Source organism: Papaver somniferum, chromosome 7, assembly GCF_003573695.1.
Source record: "Papaver somniferum cultivar HN1 chromosome 7, ASM357369v1, whole genome shotgun sequence".
Classification (NCBI taxonomy): domain Eukaryota; kingdom Viridiplantae; phylum Streptophyta; class Magnoliopsida; order Ranunculales; family Papaveraceae; genus Papaver; species Papaver somniferum.
The window spans coordinates 263,731,113-263,753,266 of record NC_039364.1 but is presented as its reverse complement, the minus strand read 5'-3'; the positions used below and the strand labels follow the sequence as shown (position 1 = coordinate 263,753,266).

Here is a 22,154-nt window from a genome sequence, read left to right as displayed (position 1 = left end):
AGAAACAAGAAAGCAGTATAGATTTTTCAGAAGCAAGGCTTGAAGATGCTGTCGAGAAGATGTGTGCTGGGTACCAAAGCATAAGGAATGGTAAGCCTTTTAACTACTAAGCTTGTTTGCTTGTTTATATCGGTATCGACTGATTTATGTAGTAGTCTTAATTTCTTATTGTTCTTCTTGTCTACAGCAAAAAAACAAAGGAGCATTGTAGTGTTGAAAGCCAAGAGCAAGACAAGCTGTAAAAATCGTGGGAAAGCGGCTCAAGAACGCATTGAGTGGACGCTTCGTCAACTAAAACGTAACAGAAGGCCGAAGATAGTCGGAGATTTTTACTGAATTCTATGATTTTTGTCTGTATGAAAAGAAGAATTAATCATACAGAATTTCGTTAAGTTGTTTATCAAGCATCAAAGAATTTTTCTCTTTTGTAAATGTAATATTGAATTGTTGCTTTGCAACCAATAAAAAGAAAAAAAAAATCGCAATAAAATTAGCTAGCTGGGTATCCTTGGAAACGAAGAGAACAACCTCCATGACGGTGGAATTGCATTTACTTCTAACTGAATGAACTGACAAAAACAGCAAAAAAAAATGCATATTATCAGAAGACCAATTATTCTATTGCTTGGAAGGCAATTATCCTAACCGTTGGACTACAAACGCTTAATGTCTGTAAAACATCCTAGATTGACTTTCGTTTTTACTTTTCATACCTGAATTTACTCGGCTAATAGTTCACTTCTTCAGAAGACCAAAGTGATGACAACATTCTAAAACTCAAGTTTGTGGAGCACGTCCACCTTTGTCCAGTATTCAATGGTATTTTTTCAGCATACGAGATCTCTACATTTAGTATTTTAGTATCAGTTTTAGTGAAAGTTAGCATCGCTTACCCACGCTTAAATCAGCACATTCTCTCTCTGTCTTCATCTATCACAACCAACCTGCTTAGCCATATCAGCAATAAATATCTGCTTGTGGGTTCAACTCAACACAGCTGAGCCTAGTGGCGGAACCAAAGGTGGGCTTGTCCAATCTCTTCTTTTTGTGCTTACTCCAACCTGATTTCAGATAACAGTGGAGATGCCTTCTCCTTATGTGGTTCCAAAATTCCATTTGCTTTAGTCGGGTTTATGAAGGTCACATTCAGTTTTTGCTTTTCCTTCTTTGTAAAACTGCCAATAAAATAAGTATGACAAATTAATCTTCTGCTTTTGCTTTCTTCAATTAGTAATAATACTACAGAGACTTACCATGCTAGATTTGATAGCCTCATCGCAGGTTCCGGATGGAACAATTATGCTCTCAATAAGGAGTTTGTCCTTGCATTCCATATCAGAAGCCACCAAAGGTGCTTGCATACGAACTATATTGGCACCAAAAGACAACAAAAGGTCTGAGTGCATGTTTTCGAAGCAGCAAAGTTGTCTTGGCTCTATTCTCGGATATAAGGAAAGATTTGGAGAAGGATATAAGGCTTACACCTATCATGAGAAGATTTGGAGAAGGTTAAACCCAAGCATAACCTCACATCATCTGATACAATGGTAGCCTTACACTTATCATGAGAAGCTCCTTGCAGTCTTGCAGGGCCGAATTTCTTCCTTCATCCATGGTGTTTTTATTCTCGGAGTTCTCTCTTCTTTGACTTGCAATATTGAGACCTTTATGGGAAGGTCCTAGGGTACTTTTCTCGCAACAGTGTCAGGATCGGTGCCCACACCATTTGGACCCATCTTTATAGTATCCTGTTCTGAAAATGCAGCAAAAAGTGGAGCTATCTGAATAGAAAAAAGAAACAGGCATCGGATCCTGATCCAACTTCCAATATCCACGCAGCTTCTTTTTCATCAGTCAGCGGAACACAGGCATTTGGTGAGAGAATCTAACCAAATATAACCAGAAACCCTTTATATTGCCCACATTTCTGAGGTCAGAGAAGGAGACAAATCTGAACTGAATTCCCTGTACATTGCCCACATTTCGTCTAGCTAAAGCTCCTTTTGCACAATGAGAAAAACGAGTTGTCTCACCACTAGAAAAAATTCCACAGCATACACCCTCTGGTGGGGTGCATGCTTCAACCCATCATATGTGCACTTTGGACTTCGGGTATGATTCAACCTTGTTAAACCGAGAATAGTACTTGGGCAAGCTATCCAACTCGCCATATAGAACCCATACAGTTTGAAATTTGTCATTTGTCGACTTTAAAGAAATATATTATTCGGACTCTGGAAGTTGACAAGGGTTTGTACATCTTCTTGGAAGCTCCTGGTAAGAGTGTGATTATGCAGAATAGGGTATCTTCAGTCCCATCCATGGCTTTTCCCAACTAGGATCAACAAATTGATGCATCAGGAACTGTTGTGCCTCATCCTTCATCAATTGTCGAGCCCAATTCACCCGCTTAGAGGGGCAACAACCAGGTCCGAAACACCTACACATGTATATTAGAAGTTGAAATTTGTCAACAAGTTGATGCCAAAAGAGCAGTGCTATTACCTAAGTGTTATTCGTTGATCATAAACGGAAGCCTAACATCAACGAAAGAAACAAAAGAATCATACCTGAGGAACATGTAGCCAGTGGGTTCGTCAGCAGATTTCCTACCCTGTGCTGTAATGACTTGCAGTGAATATGGCAATGTTCTAAAAGAGCAGTGCTATTACCAAAGATGAAGTCTACACTTCCTTCAATGTAGCAATCTTTCAGATAGTGTTTTCCATGCTGTAAATACAAGGTATCCTGCACAAAAGCACATGACAGAAACAAACTTTCTCGCATCTTCCAACTGGGCATCTTGATACACACCATGAATAAGAATGCTATACCAGATAGTGTTACGTAAATACTTACAGCTAAAGAACAAAAGGCTGTACATGTTCAATGGCTGAGTAGACTATAAAAGAAACATCAGCTAACTCATAGACCATCACCTGAAAAAATACCATGGAGAACATCAGCTTAAACTGCTATGTGCAACAGTTTTTGAAATATTACACACAAACCATCTTGCTGGGTCCGATGAACATGGGTTTCATTGACATTGTAGGCGGACTACTAGTATGGAGATACAGTTTTCACGAGGATAGTATAGGCATTACATAAGAAACAAAGTTATAACTTAGTGTGTAGTAACTTGGGGAGAAAATAGTAAAATCCTGATCTATCCTGGTGATAGAAAAGAACAATTCCCTCTTATACGCCACAATTAGTATCAGACAAGAAATCTTATTTGCATCACGTTGAGTGATCAAATAGTAAACTGCAGAACCCAGTACAGAAAAGAAAACCTTAGCGGCAAGATCTTTACCTTTTCCAGATCTTGAACGAACGTCGCCTTCCACAATAAAGTGGGCTTGGCATCTCCCACATTCTCACTTTGTATGGAGGAGGTATCTTCAGGGTTTTCAGAAAGAGGAGGTGCAACGAGAAAATTCATGGCTGCATGTAGTGACTTCTTTCCTTGGATGACATCGTCGCATAAAGTTGAAAGATACAAAACGGACCTATGTAGCAACACAACGGAATTCAAGTTTAAATGTAGCAAAATTCCCTACTAACTTATAGCAATGACAATAAAAACAATAGAGAGGGATAGGTAAACTTACATGCCTAATGGGCAAACAGATAATCCGCTACCTAACTGGAGAACTCTAATTGAAGACACCTGTTCAGAACACAGAGCTGAAAAGAGACATACGTAAATGATTAACTTCATCTCAGCATGATAACAAAAAACACAGAGGGAGAAAAGCTTACATCTAGGAGGGAATATCACCAGCAAGTTTGATAAATCTGATTTTATCGAACCCCTTATAACACATATTCCCCTGGCAACCTTTTCTCTGACTTTGCCTTTGTCATACCTTTCAGAGCACTCTTCTAGCAAATTTGGAGCTCGGGGTAAGAATGGTGGTGATGGACCAGTAACAGAAGGATTTATAACCAGATGCTGACTGAGTATCTCCTGACCTGATGCCAATCTAACACCTTTGCGGTCTCCATTTTCCTACATAGTTCAAGGGAGTTCATTTACATGCACCTAGACAATGTCCATCAATATTAGACAATTACAAAGTAAAGGAACACGAACTGAAGTTATAGAAGCATGTATTCCTTCACCCGATGTCGAAAGAGTATAGGTAAATTCAAACTATCTGGCAGAAAAGAAATCAAATCTTTAATATTCGTCTCACCTTGGACAAAAGTAAAGCTATTACAGGCAGACGCAATACCTATGCAAAGAAGATTTGATTTTAGTTGAAATTCATGAACAATGATACCGAAAAAGACATGGCAAATGACAGAAGCGTGACTATATTAGTATTATAACATCTCTCCATTGTATTAGTTAAACGAATGCACAGCATACTATTTGGAAGATAAGGGGTCAGAAAAACTTACATAAAGAGCACCTTTAACTGCTGTAAACGGCAAAAAGCTTGTGGTAGTTCTCCCTGGCCGTAGATTGGATAAATCATTGCTCCAAGTGCATTGGTATACCTAAAACGAATGTTCGATGTTCATAGAAAACAGAAGAGGTTAGACAATATAAATCACCAAGGCCAAACAGATGCTTTTCAAAAAAAAAATCCCAGTTAACATGTTAAAATAAGTAAATAACACATTTATGGAAAGGTAAAAGTATTCCGTGCAGAAAATTTTTGAGCATCTAATCAGAAACTGTATAACTGACCTGCCAACCGAGGAGTGGAAAAGAGCTAAACTTTCTATACCATCTTTAGTCTTGAGGAGGTTCTTACAAAGCTCCGGTTTCTCCTGATCATAATCGGCCATTGCTATCGCATGTAGAATCATACTGAAACGGAATTCATGATGAATTTTAGTTTCCAAATCAAAGAAAATCAAAATAGGCAATCACGTGCAAGGAACTATTTACGTATAAATTTGAATGAAATTCAATGAAGACCAAATTTTGAAGGAAATAAAATCTAACAGAGAGAGAAATGCAGCGCCATACGTACGATTTTATCTTTGAAGGCACCGCTGCTTATTCAAGAATTCGATAAATGGACTCTCCAAATCCTCATTCCTTATCCTCCTACTTTCATCACTGTCTTCAGCATGCTCTGTCGATCCTTCTATATGCGCCTGGACAAGCTTGAAAAACCTCATCAACTGATTCTTCTCTGTGAGTCCAAGACTGCGGTCTTTGAAAATCGCAGATCTGGAATCAGGAACAGCAGACAACTCTGCATTTGCACCATAAATAAAGCTACCATCAATGCGCTTTAAACTCAATATGATGCTTCCCCCCTGAATCCAACAACAGGTTCACTACCGAATCAGCACAGAACATAACTCTAGGTCCTGAAAGATCCAAGTTGAACTTTCTGGAACAAGATTTAACACTTTCTTCTTCTGCTAAGTAGGATATCTCGATGTCTGAGTAAAGAGACTGCGGTTTCAGATCAATGATCACATAATTTTTGTCCCCATCGACATCACTGTTTCCATTGACGACCGAACTGTGCGGAAGAGTGGTTTCCGGTTGGGTTTTCTGAGCATAGAGAAAAGAGGTGAAGTCATCCAGCGAGAGAGACGAGAAATAGCTTCCAGAGAATGAGTTGGAGTCGACATGCAGGACAGTTTTTCCTGCAACAGATGCGGCCGCTGCAATTATGGATTCAGGAAGTCCAGTCCCGACAACCATGAGATCAAATACTGATGGATCTATAGACGGATATATAGCATTCTCCTCTTCCGACATGGTTAAGATCTAAACTCTAAACCAATCTTCCAAAAATGAGATACTGATGTTCTGAGGAATCATCAACAGAATCAGTATGCCAAGTTGCCAACAGCAAAAATTCAAAAAAAAATTACCACGAACATAAAACTTATAACAATAAATCAAAATCCATTAACAAAAGTATACCATATGATCTTGTTTTAGCCTCATTGCATCTCCAAATTCTCATACTAACTTATTGAAAAAATTTAAACAACGAAGAAAAAAAGGCGATGTTTTTATTTCTTAAGTAACATCCACTAGTATAGATCAAATTAGCACCAACAATGTAGTATTCCTAGCCTCTTAACCCTGGAAAACCAAAACGAAAATTGATTCTTTTTGTATAGAAGTCTATCCAATGCTTTAGATAGATACAGCACACCCCTTAGCAGGTTTGATGAGTTTGTCAGTTGAAGAAGGTATCCAAAAGTCCTCCCAAATTTTTATTGTGTTGCCATTTCCTATTCTCCATTCGCAGTGTTGCTGAATGTTCTGAATACCCTCTAAAACCCCTTTCCATATCCAGGAGTCTCCATCTTTAGCTTTGGTGTTCATGTTGAGAACATTTCTTCCCAATAAATATTTGGCATCCATCAGCTGGTACAAGAGAGAATCCTTGTCCTGCTCCAATCTCCATCCTATTTTTGTTATCATGGCACTGCTGAAAAGCTCCATATTCATAAAACCTAATCCACCAAGCTCCTTAGGTTTGCAAATGGTTGTCAAGGCCTTTGGGTAGTAGCCTGTGGGGTTTTCCAAGTTCTTTCTACAGAAGAAATCTCTTTGCAGTTTGTTCATATCTTGACAGGTTTGCTTTGGATTCTGAAACAATTCATTTGATAGATGCTCGCTGTGGAGGTGACAGATTTTATTATAACTGCTCTTCCAGCTGGGTTCAGTGGGGAATTCTTCCAGCTAGACAAGTTTCTCTTTATCTTATCCACTCCTGGTTTGAAATATTGGATCTTGCTTCTATGGGTAAATAAAGGAGAGCCTACATACTTGTCATTTGTAGGTAGAATTTGAACTCCAAGCAGCTTGCAGATAATAGGCATATGAGCTGGATCAGTGTCCTTGCTGAAAAAGACTCCTGATTTGCTGAAGTTGATGAGTTGGCCAGAAGTATCTCCAAAAATGATGAGGATATCCTTGAGATCATGTGCTTCAATAGTGTTTGCCTTACATAAAACCATACAATCATCAACAAAGAGGAGATGATTTTAGATGGGGCATTTCTACAAATTTTTACTCCACAGATGAGACCCAACTCTTCAGCATGAGATAAGGTTCTGGATAGAGCCTCCATGCAGAAAAGAAACAGGTAAGGAGACAGGGGGTCTCCTTGCCTGAATCCTCTAGTAGGGTTGAAGAATTTGTCAGGGATCCATTTAGAAGGACAGCAGTGGAGGTAGTGGATATGCATTGCATAATCTTGTTGCTCCATTCAGAGTTGAAGCCAATTTTGACCATAATTGTATGCAGAAACTTCCAGTCCACTCTGTCAAAAGCTTTAGCCATATCAATCTTGATCCCCATACTTCCTTTGTTGCCTTTAATACCTCTTCTGGTTCTCATGTGGTGAATAATTTCATGGGAAATGGCTATATTATCAGCTATTTGTCTTCCTGGTATGAAAGCAGATTGGTAGGAAGATATGATTTTGTTGAGGTATGGTTTCATTCTTTGGGCTAGCAGTTTGGATATGATTTTGTAAGTGGTGTTACAGAGGCTAATGGGTCTGAAATGGCTGGGACTAGTAGGGTTATCAATTTTGGGTATCAGGGATATGAAGGTTGAATTCATTTCTTTGAGAAGGTATCCTGACTTGAAGAAATGTTGGAACATTTTAACTAGGTCCTCTCTTATAATGTCCCAATTTGCTTGGAAGAAGTTAGGTGGGAAGCCATCTGGTCCTGGAGCTTTATCTTTGGCCATGCGGAATAGAATAGCTTTGACCTCACTATCTTCAGGGTTCCTATTGAGATTTTTGTTATCTTCAGTGGATATGACTGTAGAAATGAGGTTAAGAATTTCAGTATTCATAGAAAGGGATTCTGAAGTAGCCATTTTGAGAAGTGGTTGGTGAAGCATTGCTTTATGTCTTGGTAGTTTTCAATCCAGTTTCCAGAACTATCTTGGATGGTATCTATCTTGTTCCTCCTGACACATGGCGTCACTCCATTAACCGGAAAATAAAAAATGAAATCACTTTATGTAGAAAATTATGGAAGGATTTCAGAATCCCCACTATAAAAGGAGTCGTATGGAATCATCTTGGGGGGTTCTTGGTGGGGGGAGAGATTGAGAAAAATAGTGAGAGTATTATTTCATATTTATTGATTCAACGTGAAAAGGATACAAAATTTATTGATTCCCACTCACTAATATTGCTCGATTACAAGAACAGACTAGCCAGGACAGTCGTTTTCCAACAGTGAGAACGACACACAGGCGTGGGTCGTAGATATACTGCATCTGTGACCATTATTATTTTTCGTTTTTTTTGGACGCTTTTTGTGGGTCGTATTTTTGCTTTTTTACACCTTTTCATCATTTTAATCAACTTTTAAGCAACAAACATGTATTTTGATCAAGTGATTAATATGAGAAGTTAAACCCCACGCTGGGACGACGGAGGAAACCAAAATTCATCATGCAGTAAATTCATTTAATTCTTTATTTGACTATTTGCATTAAATTAAAATTAAAAAAAAAAGATTTTTCTTAATTAATTGTCATTGCGTTTGATGGTTTATGCTTAGGATTAATTCTTTTGATATGTCATGCTTAAGATTTACAATTAATATTTTAAGAATCTATCTTAGGCAAAGAAATAGAGTCAAAATACTTGCTGAATGAGCTATAATGGTTTAGAATAAATAGGTGAATCACATGAATTTGAATATTTGGTGGAATCCTAGTCCCATCACCTCTCACCATTGTTAACATTATTTGTATATTTATTTTTATTAAATTTAAAAATCGAACTTTCACAAGTCTTCGACGAACTTTACTACTACAACAACTTTTGAAATCCATCAAATTTTTTGGCGCCGCCGACGCGGACTTGTCTTTAGGCTAGAGTTTTTAGATTTTTTTTTCTTTTTTAGGTTTTTATTTGTTTTATTTTATTTGTTCTTCTTTACGTTTTTGGGTTTTTTTCTTTTCCTTACAGAATTTGGAATTGGAGCGAAAGAATATTTTGCCAAAGCTTTTGGAGAATACTTAAAGACTTGGAGTAAAAGGCAAAGCGAAAGGAGCGAAAGAAGAAGATTTTTTTTATTTAATAAAAAAAAGAGAGACATTTTTATTTTTTTAGACTTTTCTTTTTCTTTTGCACTTTATTTTTTTGGACTTTGGACTTGGACTTTGGACATTTTTTTTAAACCCTACGGAAGGGTAGTATTAAATATTAAAATGTTTGCAGAGAAGGACGGCGATTGCAATATCGCCTCGGCCCCTCGGGTTCGTACATGACATATGAGTTGTGGCCCGAGTCAACTTCAACGGTTCATCCCCCGTCTGGAACGGGAAGTAAGAATTCTCAACACCCGCGAATCCCCTGTCAGCGAGTTTACTGGATGATTTTGTATGCATATATGTTGAGGAATCAAATACGGCTGTGTTAATTTCCTAGTAAAGGGCAAGGCCTGGCCATACAAGATAAGGGTTCGGATTTCATCACTGTTCTCTTCTTGCCCGCCTTAGGAAAACGAAACCAAACGCGAACCTAAGCCTAAAATTTTGACTAGAACGAGACCGATAGGGTAACGAGCTTAATAGGAAAGTCATTCGAAAAATATTGGTTACTCTTTTAAGCATACTTACAAGTTCATGATGGTTTCTGTGAGTTGAATGCGTGACTGCGCCACCTTGTAATGCGGTGAGGCCTTGGGTATCAAAGCTCCACGCAGCTTCCCTTGCCTCTATTCAACTTACTTTGACTCGGATTGATTCCAGAGGGGTTTGCTTAAATTGTAACGAATTCCCTTTCGAAGGATTAGAAGTTGGTCTAGAAATAATCTAAGTGGAGCCATCATGCTTTTTGTTTGCTAGATAAAATAGGCTTGTTGTGGTCGAGTCAGCCTTCTTTGTGCTTGTTTAGAATCCCCTTGCAGTTAGGATGTCGAACTGGTATAGCCAATACAATGATTATCCAACCGAACAACATGGACATTACTCTTTTTATGATCATAGTGTGAATAGTGGTTGGGCACACCAACCTTTTCAAGATTTTGGGTCATACCATGGCGAGCCCAATTACTATCCGCATGCGCATCAGTCTTACGAGCAAGAAGATTATAATACTAGTTCTTCGTATTTAGAAGATAAAATCAAACTTTTGAAAAGTAGTCCTTTTTATGATCCTTCAGTTCCTATTCCTTCTCTAGAAGAGTCTCTCAGGAGTTTAGCTGAATCGACACGAAAGTTAGCTGAATCGACATGTAAGTTAGCTGGGGTGAATAACGTAGTTATGGACGAAAGGACTGCAACAACGAATGAATCTTTAGAAGATATCCTCAATAGATTAACTCAAAACTTAGATCCAACACTAAGGGAACTTTCTTTGGAGGAGACCCTTGAGAGGATAGCTGAGTCGACACATATACTTGAGTTAGAGACGAACGAAAGCATTGCTCGAAATAACTTGAATTTCCAATATAGTGTATCCAATAATACCTTTGAGAATGAAGATAGTTATTCACATAATCAATATGACGAGGATAAAATTGGTAACACTACTTGTTTAGATGAGGTCCAACCATTTTCATGTTATTATAATGATGATTATGATGAGGATAGTGTTGATGAAGAATTTGAAATAAGTAGGCATAGTGATCAGGAATTTGTTACTCCAATTGAACTTAATAATGATAATGTTTTTTGTTCAAATCCAAATAATTTTAATAATTATTCACCTATTCAAAAGGACGAGGATTTGACTAAAGATACTCCCGTTTTAGACGATGTAGTATTTGCTTATGATTACGAAGCCAACGATAGTTTAGAGGAACGAGTTTATTATGAGAATATTGTTTTAGAGTCTAGCGATTTAGAAACATTAGTCTTAGACGAAGAAGATGAACTCGTAAAGCTTTTAAATATGAGTGAGGATGTATCACCTGAGTATAATCTACACGAAGCAATTGACCATTTTCAGGATTCTGATGATCTAGAAATTAGAGAAATTGTAGCTAGTCTATCTAGAGACACCCAAAACTCTAAGTTTGGGGGTGATTATCATTCTCCTTGTGCCTTACCTTTAGCTCTTATAGATATCCCTCACTTGGGACTTGATATATGTGCCTCAACCATTGTGCCAGATTACCTTCAAACTAGATCTCCCGAACCTAATAATGTCCAGGAAGAAGTTCAGTTGTTAGAAACCCATCCTCTGATTGATGTGGTTTACCCAGGCTATGATACCCAGATTGATTTTGTTTTCCCACCAAAAACTTTTATTCCAATTGTGGGAACGTTTGAATTTCAGATGTGTCGGTTATGAAGTTTTGAGACTAAACCTAATTACTTTAGGATATTAGGGTCGACACATTTTCTTAATAATGACCATTATTGTGGTCAACTATGTGAGTCAAATCTAATTGACTTAGAGGATCCCCAATTATTCAGGTTGTTGTTATGTGCTTCTAAGTTCTTAGTTGAGTTTTTCCAGACTCTAATACCTGAACCGGATCTTAGCTTTGAGGAAATCCAACCGATGAAAACCTTTTACTTAGACCTTTTTATAGAGCCTGAACCTGAACCACAACTAGATGTAGTTGTCTTAAGCAAGGGTATATTCGGTATCTTCTTGGTCTGTTGCAGTTTCCTCTTCTTGTGGGTAACACTTTTTGATCCAGATGACCTACAATTATTCCGGCTGCTGCTATATGATTCTTCGTGGTGACTAATCCTTTCTTAGTCTGGCTGAAGACTTTAAACTTAGCACTTCTTGGGAGGTAACCCAATATTCATGCGACACGGTAATATCTTTCCTTATATCTTTTGCTTCAAGTGGTAACAGTTTCTCCTTGTTCATGCTTTTAATTTTATCTTTAGAACATTGAGGAAAATGTTAGATTTAAGTTTGGGGGTTTGGGAGAAACTTTTTAGTTGCATTAAATAAACTCCAGAGCCTAGAAATTTATGTTTATTAAGGATGGCACTAACCAATCTAAGTGGATGGAAGCATCTTGGTTATAGGAGTTGAGGAACCAATCTGATTAGATGGAAACATCTAAAGAGTCTATTCATAAAAGCTCAGAGCTCAGGTGTTAGAAAAAAAATGGTAGTTTCGCCATATCCTCGTGATGGAACTATCGAAAGAATCCCGATCACTTCTATTTTTTTATTTTTACCATTGCTAGGGTGAAATAGAGTGACTGAGATTAAAAAGAAAAAAAAAAGACCAGACCAACCGGAATAAATACAATAAAGTCGACCACTGGTACCCTTGTATATGCCAGCTGAGTTGACCTAGAGTTAGGATTATCGACCACTGGTTCCCTTGTATATGCCGGTGTGTTGATATTAGTCCAGACCAGTATCTCAGTCCATTAGGATAGGTTTACCTTAATTAACTTCATCTACGTTTTTCTCTACATCCATCTTCTTAATCTATCCATGTGATTGGTTGACTCCGGTTTATGATGTCCATAAACTATCTGAGTAGAGCTCTGTCACTTTATATGAATTTTAGTATGCTTGAGTGCAAACTCGTGTACATCAATTGGAATTTCGAATCAGAATACTTCCTCCTGTAGTCAATAAGTATGCCAACCAAGGAGATTCTTTAGTGCCTTCCAAGGTTCAGCGTAGATAGTTAGGGTCTGGAGTAATGGTTTTGTGGGTACACCTCTGGTAAACCCTTCCGAGATTAACTTGGTTTTATTTATTTTTTTTAGTTTTGCTCGAGGACTAGCAAATAATAAGTTTGGGGGTATTTGATAGACGCATTTATGTGTTTATTTTGTTCTCAATTTACTGTAATGTTAGTAATTGATTTTGTGCTTATTGTGTTATTTTGTGTATTTGTAGGTATTTTGGGGAAATAAAGCTCGATGGACCAAAATGTGGAATTCTACTCGCAAAAAGAAATAAATGAAGTGGGATATTCCCAAGAAGAAACATGAAGAATTATTGGGTCAATCATTTGGTTATGGGAGTGTATTAAGCATGGAAGTGTTCCATATCATGTGTAGAAGTGTGGAGACCATGTGCAAGATACTAATAATTAAAGGATATTTGAAGATATGTGATTTAATGAAGAAAATAAGAAAAATAAAGAAGCAAATCAAGATATTATTCTTTATGGTTGGAATTAATTAAACATAATATATTTTCCAAATAAAGAATATTCTGACTGCAATATTTGACACGTGGCTCATTTTTATTGGAGGATTTTGCATTGTCCTCACACATGGCGTCACTCCATTAGACTGAAAATAAAAAATGACATCACTTTATGTAGAAAATTATGGAAGAATTTCAGAATCCCCACTATAAAAGGAGTCGTATGGAATCATCTCGGGGGATTCTTGGTGGGGGGAGAGATTGAGAAAAATAATGAGAGTATTATTTCATATTTCCTGTAATCGAGCAATATTAATGAGTGGGAATCAATAAATTTTGTATCCTTTTCACGTTGAATCAATAAATATGAAATAATACTCTCACTATTTTTCTCAATCTCTCCCCCCACCAAGAACCCCCCGAGATGATTCCATACGACTCCTTTTATAGTGGGGATTCTGAAATCCTTCCATAATTTTCTACATAAAGTGATGTCATTTTTTATTTTCCGTCTAATGGAGTGACGCCATGTGTCAGGACAATGCAAAATCCTCCAATAAAAATGAGCCACGTGTCAAATATTGCAGTCAGAATATTCTTTATTTGGAAAATATATTATGTTTAATTAATTCCAACCATAAAGAATAATATCTTGATTTCCTTCTTTATTTTTCTTATTTTCTTCATTAAACCACATATTTTCAAATATCCTTTAATTATTAGTATCTTGCACATGGTCTCCACACTTCTACACATGATATGGCACACTTTCATGCTTAATACACTCCCATAACCAAATGATGGACCCAATAATTCTTCATGTTTCTTCTTGGGCCTAGCCCACTTCATTTATTTCTTTTTGCGAGTAGAATTCCACATTTTGGTCCATCGAGCTTTATTTCCTAAAAATACCTACAAATACACAAAATAGCACAATAAACACAAAATCGAGTACTAACATTACAGAGAATTGAGAACAAAATAGACACATAAATGCGTCTATCATGTATCTATCTTGTTCCTCCTTAATCTGCTTTTTGTAGTTCTGTGGAAATAACTTGTATTCTTATCTCCCAATTTGATATATTGGTCTCTGGTTTTGATTTTCCAAAATTTTTCTTCAATGTCCTGCCATTCTCTGAGAACTTTCATTGCAGTTTGTAAGGTCTTACTTCTGTCCTGATTGAAGTAGTTTTCTTGTATCCAATGCAGATGTTTCTTATATTCTTCAATGTTTGTCTTTATGTTGCCATAAACTTCTTTGTTCCAGATTTTGAGTTTCAGCTTGACCTCTTTGAGTTTTCTAGCGATTAGAAAAGCGCTAGAACCAGATAAGTTCTTCTGCCAACATTCAAAAATGATATCCTTACAATCCTTATGGTCTAGCCAAGGACCAAAGAACTTGAAAGGGATTTTACCAGTATTCCATTGCAGATTAGTGTTAAGTAAAATGGGATGGTGATCAGAGCCAATGGCTAACAGATTAGTGATAGTAGAGTTTGGATATAGGAGGAGCCAGGACTCAGAGGCTAATCCTCTATCCAATCTCTGCTCAGTGAGAGCAGGCCCACTTCTCTTATTTGTCCAAGTGAAAGGGCAGCCAGCGCTGCCTAAATCATTTAGATCCAGATCAAAAATCTTGTTGCTAAAAATGTTAGCTTCAGCAATATCCAGTGGTTGGGTACTGTATTTTTCAAAATCATGTAAAATAAAGTTGGAATCACCAATAACCAACCAAGGGAGGGAGTTCTTGGAAGCAGTATACTCCAAAACTTTCCAGGAATTTAGTTTACACTGAATATTATTAGAATTACCATAATAACCAGTGAAGAGCCAGGGAGGGCCACTAGCAGGCTGTATTTTAGCATTGATATGGTTAAGAGAGCAGTCTAGAATCTCAACATCAAGATTTTTCTTCCATATCATTACTAATCCACCAGCTGTACCATTGGCCCCACCAGGATTAACATGCCAAAATTTTTGGATATTAAGTTGTTTCATAGAATTTAAAAGTTTACCATGTTTCTGTTTGGTTTCAGATATGAAACAGATATCAGGATTAAATTTAGTAAGCATATCATTAAGATAATTCTTAGTATATTTTTGCCCTAGACCTTGGCAGTGCCAGGCTATATAAGTAAAGAATTTCCAAAAATAGGATACAGGGGGGTATTTAGAGGTTGGTCTCCTAGCTATAGGATCGTAGTAACTTATGATGTAAAAATATGAGGAAATAAAATGTTGGTTGCAGTTTAATCTAAGATAGAAGATTGAGAAGGAAATTACCTCAGGGGTTTGTGTTGATGAGCCAGAAGCACCATCAGTCATAAGAGGAAAGCTTGAAGCCAGAGGTTCAGCATAGTTTTTTGGGAATTCTTTGAGTCTTTTGTTGTTGTCAGTTTCATTGGTTTCCATAGTCTCTGCACCCTGAGTTGATTGTTTCCTTTTTGGCATGACTTTCTGCTTGTCCAAATCCTTAATACTGTCATTATCAGAGGGATAATCTTCTTCAATGAAGACGTGAATTGTCTTTCTAGCTTTCCAGCCTTCTTTTTGAACTGGACAGTTTCAGCATCCATTCTTTCCTTGATTTGAGCTAGAGTTATGGTGGTATGGGATGATGGGAAAGATACCAGTTGTCCATAGATTGGTTGGCATTAGTGTTTGAAGGATTTTTAGCTCTAGCTGCTTCTTCTTGATCTTTGTTTTAGCTTGGTGATTCCTGTAGTTGGTGGAGATTTTCTTTGAGAGCTCAAGTTTTTGTGCCTTATTTGGCTGGCAATGACATCCGGTGTGGGGAGTTGGGATCAGCTCTAGCAGAGGCTCCAAAAGTGAGGTGTTTTGAGATGAGGGGAAATTAGCAATTGTTTTTTCCAATTCTTTCTGTTTTGCATTCCTCATCTTGATTTCAAAGACTTGAGCAGCATCAGCATCAGAGTATCCTCTATGAATGACATTTCTTCCTTCTTGAACGGATTTTTGGTAGGCATTTGGGGTGGTGGGGAGGGATTGAGGTGTTTGCAGGCTTTTGTGATTTGAGTAGTGGGATTTTGAATGTGTGGGTGGGATGGGGGGGTGGGGATGGATGATCTAATATTCTACAAACTTTGCAGAATTTGATTCCATTGAGAGCATAAGCAAACTCCAGCCAATGAGAGATAGTTGGGGTTTCAAAAGCTTCAATACCAAACTTCAAGGTTGGTAACATCAATGGTAAGTTTAACTTCTAAATTTTTTTCAAATCTGTCTCTTCCATAAGGTTTCTTGGCAGTTTGAAAAACTCCAACAGGTTGTAGAATATTTTGATATCTGGTATGATGTGATGGGATTCTTTTGATGAGCAGCCAAACCATTACCTTAGTAAATTGTTCTTCATGAATTAAGTCTGGGCCTCCAAGGGGGATACCAACAAGAACCATAAGCTTGTCAAAACTCCTCTGGTGCCTCCATTCCTCAGTGTTGAGTAATCATCTTCATGAGTGAGTCTGAGGATGAAAAATTCCTTCTTCTATTCCAAATATCAGTTCAACTCTACCATTAAATTCCCAGTTGTTGTTGATGAATGTACTGATTCTGGATGTTTCATAACAGATATTGCTGCAGAGTTTTCCAATAAACACCATTTCCAATCTAAAGGTTGCTTGGCTCTAATGTTGTCAGGGTTTAAGAAAACCTTAGGATAAAGATCTACTTCAGGCATATTGAGGGTTTTGTTCATCTGATCAACAAGAATTTCAATGGTTGGGTTGGAGGGATTTGATGAGGAAGCCATTTGTGGGTAGTAAACGAATAAGAACCAGTAGGTATATTTACCAAAGTGTGTTCTAACAAGGCAGGACCAGCTGGTAGTGTGGGGCATCCACCCAAGCTTTAATTTGAAAATGATTCTTGCAATGTCAGTAATGTTGGTCTTGGAACATAGTGTGGGTTGTACTCAAGTTAGTCCAAACTGGTTTTGATAAGCTGATCTGTTGGTGTGGACATCACTTTGTAGTTCAGTTGGTGATAGTGTTGCTGGCTCTCGTGACTAATGGTTTCTGGCTCATGTACCTGCATACAAGGACAATAAAATTGTTTTTAAAGTGTTTAGAGTCTTACCTTGTCCTTCCCATTGGGGGTAGTAGATGGTAATTGTGTAGTCTTCATAATGACTGAGAACGACATGTCTAGCTGAATTTTGAAATGGTGACGCAAGTTGGATTTGTTCTTTGTCTTTGCTGAAGAGGTTGTCTTTGAATTGGTCCTGGTATTGCAGTTGAAATGGTCCTTGTACTTGCGCTGGAAGGATTTGAGTGGTTAATGGTGTCTGAGTCATTTCGAAACTCTTATCTGAGTGGTTAAAATGTCTGAGTCATTCGAAAGTTTGAGGTAGTTTTTGTATCTGGGCTTGTCGGGTGGGATGTTGCAGATCCAATTACTCAAAATCTGGCCCTTTGACGTGGAAGGAATTCTTGCCAGGTGTCTGTTGCCGCTTTGCATGAGCCAATGGTGGGTCTTTGCTTGTAGTAGGCCAAATAATGATGCCAGTAGGCTTGATCATGCGCCTCAAGTTGCAAGTCCGGAAGTTAATGCTGCAAGTCTGGTAACTCCCGAGGATTTTTGACGGTTGTGATTGAGAGGCTGTTGCTCTTCTTAAATTGATTAAAACCGCTGAGATGATAATTTCAATCAGTTTCTTGATCAGTTTCGCTGAAGAAAAAGAGTGTTCCTGTGTAATCCTTCTGTTGAACAACATTTCTAGAGTAATCTCCTCGTTTAAATCTCCAGGCAAAGAGAAGATGGATGCAAATATGCACCCATGAGAGATGAGCATGAGAAGCAAGAGTTGCCGAAGTCGAGCCTCAGATAGGCAGACTGTTGAAATCCCTCAGATAAAGCAGGTAAAATTCTTTGTAAATCAAGCAGTTCCTGGGTGAGGTTTTAACTTCCATGCATTTAATCAATTTGAGTGCTATTTGCAGCCTGATAATTGAATTTTGTAGGTTGAAACTGCAAGGATAAGTGAAGGTTTTTCTGGGTATAATATGCATGAATTGCATTATACTTCTGATGCAATGTATGGGAGAGCAGGTTCTGGTAGTAGGGTGTCTGGTTTTAGAGGTGGGAGAGCAGGCAATGGGGAAAGGACTGTGTATGCAACTGCCAGGCGAGGGAGACCACCGCAACATGTCGAGCAAGGCCGAATTCAGAATGGGGAACTTGTGGGTGTAAAAGATGGGTGGGTTATTTTTGCACTGCACCCCACAAAGGGCCGCCGGGTGATAAGGGAAGGCATTGTATTGGTAGATGATGAGCGATTGTCTGTGGGGGGACTCAGCAGGGCTTCTTTTCTGCTCAAATACCCGATCCTGCCAAGGATCAGATTCGGATTAAAGCTACAATGCCACCTGAACCAGGTCAGATCACATTTCCCAATTTGTTCATTCTTGCTCCCACTCTCAGGCAGATGGCTCAGGATGTGGCCGAGGTGTCTCAGACTGGTGCAGGAGAAGTCACACATCCACTTGAAGTTCCTCGAGATGAGCATGTAACTCCTGGAGTTGATTCTAGGATTGTGGGTCAAATCTACAGATCTGCAAAGGCTAGTGCTATGCGAGGTGAGGAGCCCCAGCTTCCTGAGTTGCCGGCTGATGACACTTTGCCTCCTGAAGCAGATGCAAGGGCTGTAGAGAGGGTGTATAAGGCAGTGATGGCCAGGGCTGTGAGAGATGTTGCACTTGAGTCTGGGGGGCCAAAAGCAGACTAAATAGGTAGGATTTGGCAAGCTGCACATGCTGAATTTAGTAGTACCAGACAATCTGAAATCTGTTCTTTTAGTTTGATGCCGAAAAAAAGATGCTACCCTGTTTATGGAAATGTTTTATGCATACTTTGGAAAATTGTAGTACTATGTTTAAGTTTTTTTCTATTTCTATTTAAAGAAAAAGTAGCGCAATGTAGCTGATTCCTAGTTAAAAACATGCTAATAAAGAAGCAATGATCCCAATAGAAAGGATCCCGAGTGCTAACAAGGTTCAAGCAATAGTCAGGTTTAAGGGACTTGGTAGTACTAGCAGGCAATAGAGAGCATATGCTAATGGAAAATAGAAGATAGATCAAATTAGGAGTAGAGGGTAGAGAAACAAACACTAAGAGAGTCAAGTACTCACCTCCAGAAGGTTTAGCTAAACTAGCCAAGATAGTACACTGATACATACCAGGGGAAGGAGGTGTAGAAATCCAGCTGATTTCCCAAGGGGCTTTGCAACTAGAGAACCTCAGACTAACTGGTTGAGATTTCTGTCTCAAAAAAACCCTTCCATTGCTAGAATAAAAATCTGGCTTTGAGAGCTTGAACAGGTAATTTAAATCTAGGCAATGGGAGTTTAGTGGAAAGTTGTTTTTGGTAAGAAAGTTCCAGTAATACTGAAAGATGCTGAGATAGGCGAAATTGGGTATGTGTTTTTGTAAAATAACCCAGAGAGCTTTTGTGTCATAATAATCGTGAATAAGCCAGAATAGCCTTTGATGGTTTGGGCATTCATTCCTGTGTGATTCTTCGGATTGTAAGTTATGAATTCAGTGATTTGTGTGTTGTAAGTGATTTTTGAGCTTTTTGTGATTTGGGTGGTATTTGTGATTTGTGTTGTGTAATTGATGCAATTGCAGTTGCAAATGCGAGGCTTGTGATGAGTGTTCATGGATTGAGCTTGAGATTAGTTGAGAAGCATCAAAAGCAGAGATAGAAAGGAGAATTCCGGCACAGAACAAGAGATCGACGGCAATCTAGAAAGAGCCGTTAGAGAGACGTTGGGAGAATGGGACAGAAAAGAAACGGTAGAAAGAAGACGTTACCGAGAGGGGAGAAATCTTAGGTGAAGGGGAGAGAGAGGAGAGAGGGGAGAGCCATCAGTGACAACCCTTTTCCAAAATGGCGGAATAGGTAACTTGTTTGGACCATATAAATATGGAATGGGCTTAATAGGATCTTCATCCCATCAGCCTTAAAAAAAAATATTTAATTTGCTCATGGTTGAAGCCTAAATCCATTAAGGTTTAAAAACCTAATCTGTTGGCCATTATTAAAGGAGACTAAATTTATTGTATCCTAAAAAGTGGATGGATTTGTTGATGGTAAGACCAGACATAGAATCAAACCAGGAAGTTAGAATTAATCTTGATGTGTATTTAGTCCAAATACATTAATTAATCTGGTCATCCTGAAAGGAGGGGATGAATATGGATCATTAATTGGACTACATACATTTTTAATGTCTAGATACATAATTCTGATTTCGAATAAAGATGAACCTGGAGAACATTTGGTCTAGGTACATTATCAAAATTAATGCAGACATGTAATTGACTTGATGCATACCCTCTACAACCAATAAATGGAGGATGAATTTAACTAGAAAGGTACACATTTTTAATCCTTCTCTCTCCATAAAAACCTGCTTAGAGCTCTTACTCATTGAGGCATCGGAGTGTCTTTGCAGGTATTCCCCCCCCCCCCCCCCCCCCCCCCCCCCCTCATTCATCAACAATTCTAAGAGAGCCAAAGTCATTGGAGAGCTGAGCTGGAAACTCTTCATCATCAAGAACGCATCACGAGGAAAATTATGAGTCATCTAAACGGTCTACAATTCATCCATCAGGTATAAATCTTGGCTCATCCAATGGTTAAGATTATATCTTTCAATACAAATCTCGAAGAGTGTTGTAGGAACATTTTTGCTACAACATAACTCTTTATAAATAAAGCCACAATTAGGCAGGGTTACCGTGGCCTCCCACCTGAGGCAATTAATTACTTAGTGTAAATACTCAAGTTCCATTCGGGGAACTCATGTGTCCTCCATTCTATATGTCACCTGGATGACAAATCACGAGAATTTCCTTACCCTTTTTCTTACCCTTTTCTACTAAAAAACATATAAAATGGTAGAATTCCATCAGTACTACCTAGTCTGAGGAGGTGAAGACAACACGCAGTCACTGAAACAATAACGTACCCCAATAGAGAAAACAAGGTAACTTTATAATCTCCATTGACAATGGATTCCATAAGAAACCATCCCATAATTGTCATCAACACAAAGAATGATTGACCAACTTTGACAAGAATTTTTCTGTCGAATGTGGCCCATATTACAATAATTGTTAAGCTCTATGGGATAGCTGAAAATAAACCAATTCAAGTCCAGAATATAGTGTTGTTTCTCTCCTTGACCCAGCTAAACCTATTGGCTTGGCGACCTACAAATTCAATGATCTCATGTAATTTTACTCTTTTCCTTGAAAAGTATAAAAGGGATTTCAATTACTTGTTTCTTTTCATTTATCTCTCTTTTGTTTACAACTACTGTTAAATAAGACAACATAACATATATTTCAAATAGGGATTAGGCATGACAACGAGATCCTACTGGTGCTCAAGGAGTGGTAAAATGCATTAGCATTATAGAGACAGGGGTTAAGCAATGTTGCATCCTTACTTATTTCACTAGATAACTTATTTTCTATAAGTCAAGTTTAATGTGCAACTTTATTTTGACAATGAGATCATAATTTAGACATCAAAATGGAGTCTGGAGTTCTTTTTATATTGTGTTTGGATGTCTTCTCCGGACTCTCAATACATCTGGAATCTGGGAAAAAAGTCCATGGAATTAGATTAACCAAGGAAGCAACACCAATATTACACCTCTTTTCCGCAGATGATTTGCTCGTATTTATATTTACTGGATGCAATCAATATTTTTTAGTTTGGCTTCTGTCCAAGTCATAAAGTTTACAAAATTGGGTCTCTTTTTTAGTAAAAAAGTCCACAATAATCACAAAGGCATCATTTCTCGTCTATTAAAAATTACCAAGAAAATAGACATAAAAAAGACACTCATCTTGGAGTTCCCATGTTTATTGATAGATCAAAATAGAAACCTTTTGATTCTATTATAGAAAAATGGGGAAAAGAGTTAACGGTTGGATAACAAAAACTCTGTCCCAGCCAAGAAAAGTGGTGGTAAACAAGTTAGTCTTGTCAGGCATGCCCATATTTAGTATGTGCTGCTTTGTCCAACCCAAAAAAAAAACATCTAGGTTAAATGCTTTATAAAGG

The 22,154-nt window shown here is 38.0% G+C and overlaps 1 pseudogene; it reads right to left on the bottom strand.

Moving 5' to 3' along the window:
• Positions 1–1,679: 1,679 nt before the first annotated feature.
• LOC113296501 lies at positions 1,680–5,737 on the bottom strand (annotated as a pseudogene).
• Between the last annotated feature and the right edge of the window lie 16,417 nt (positions 5,738–22,154).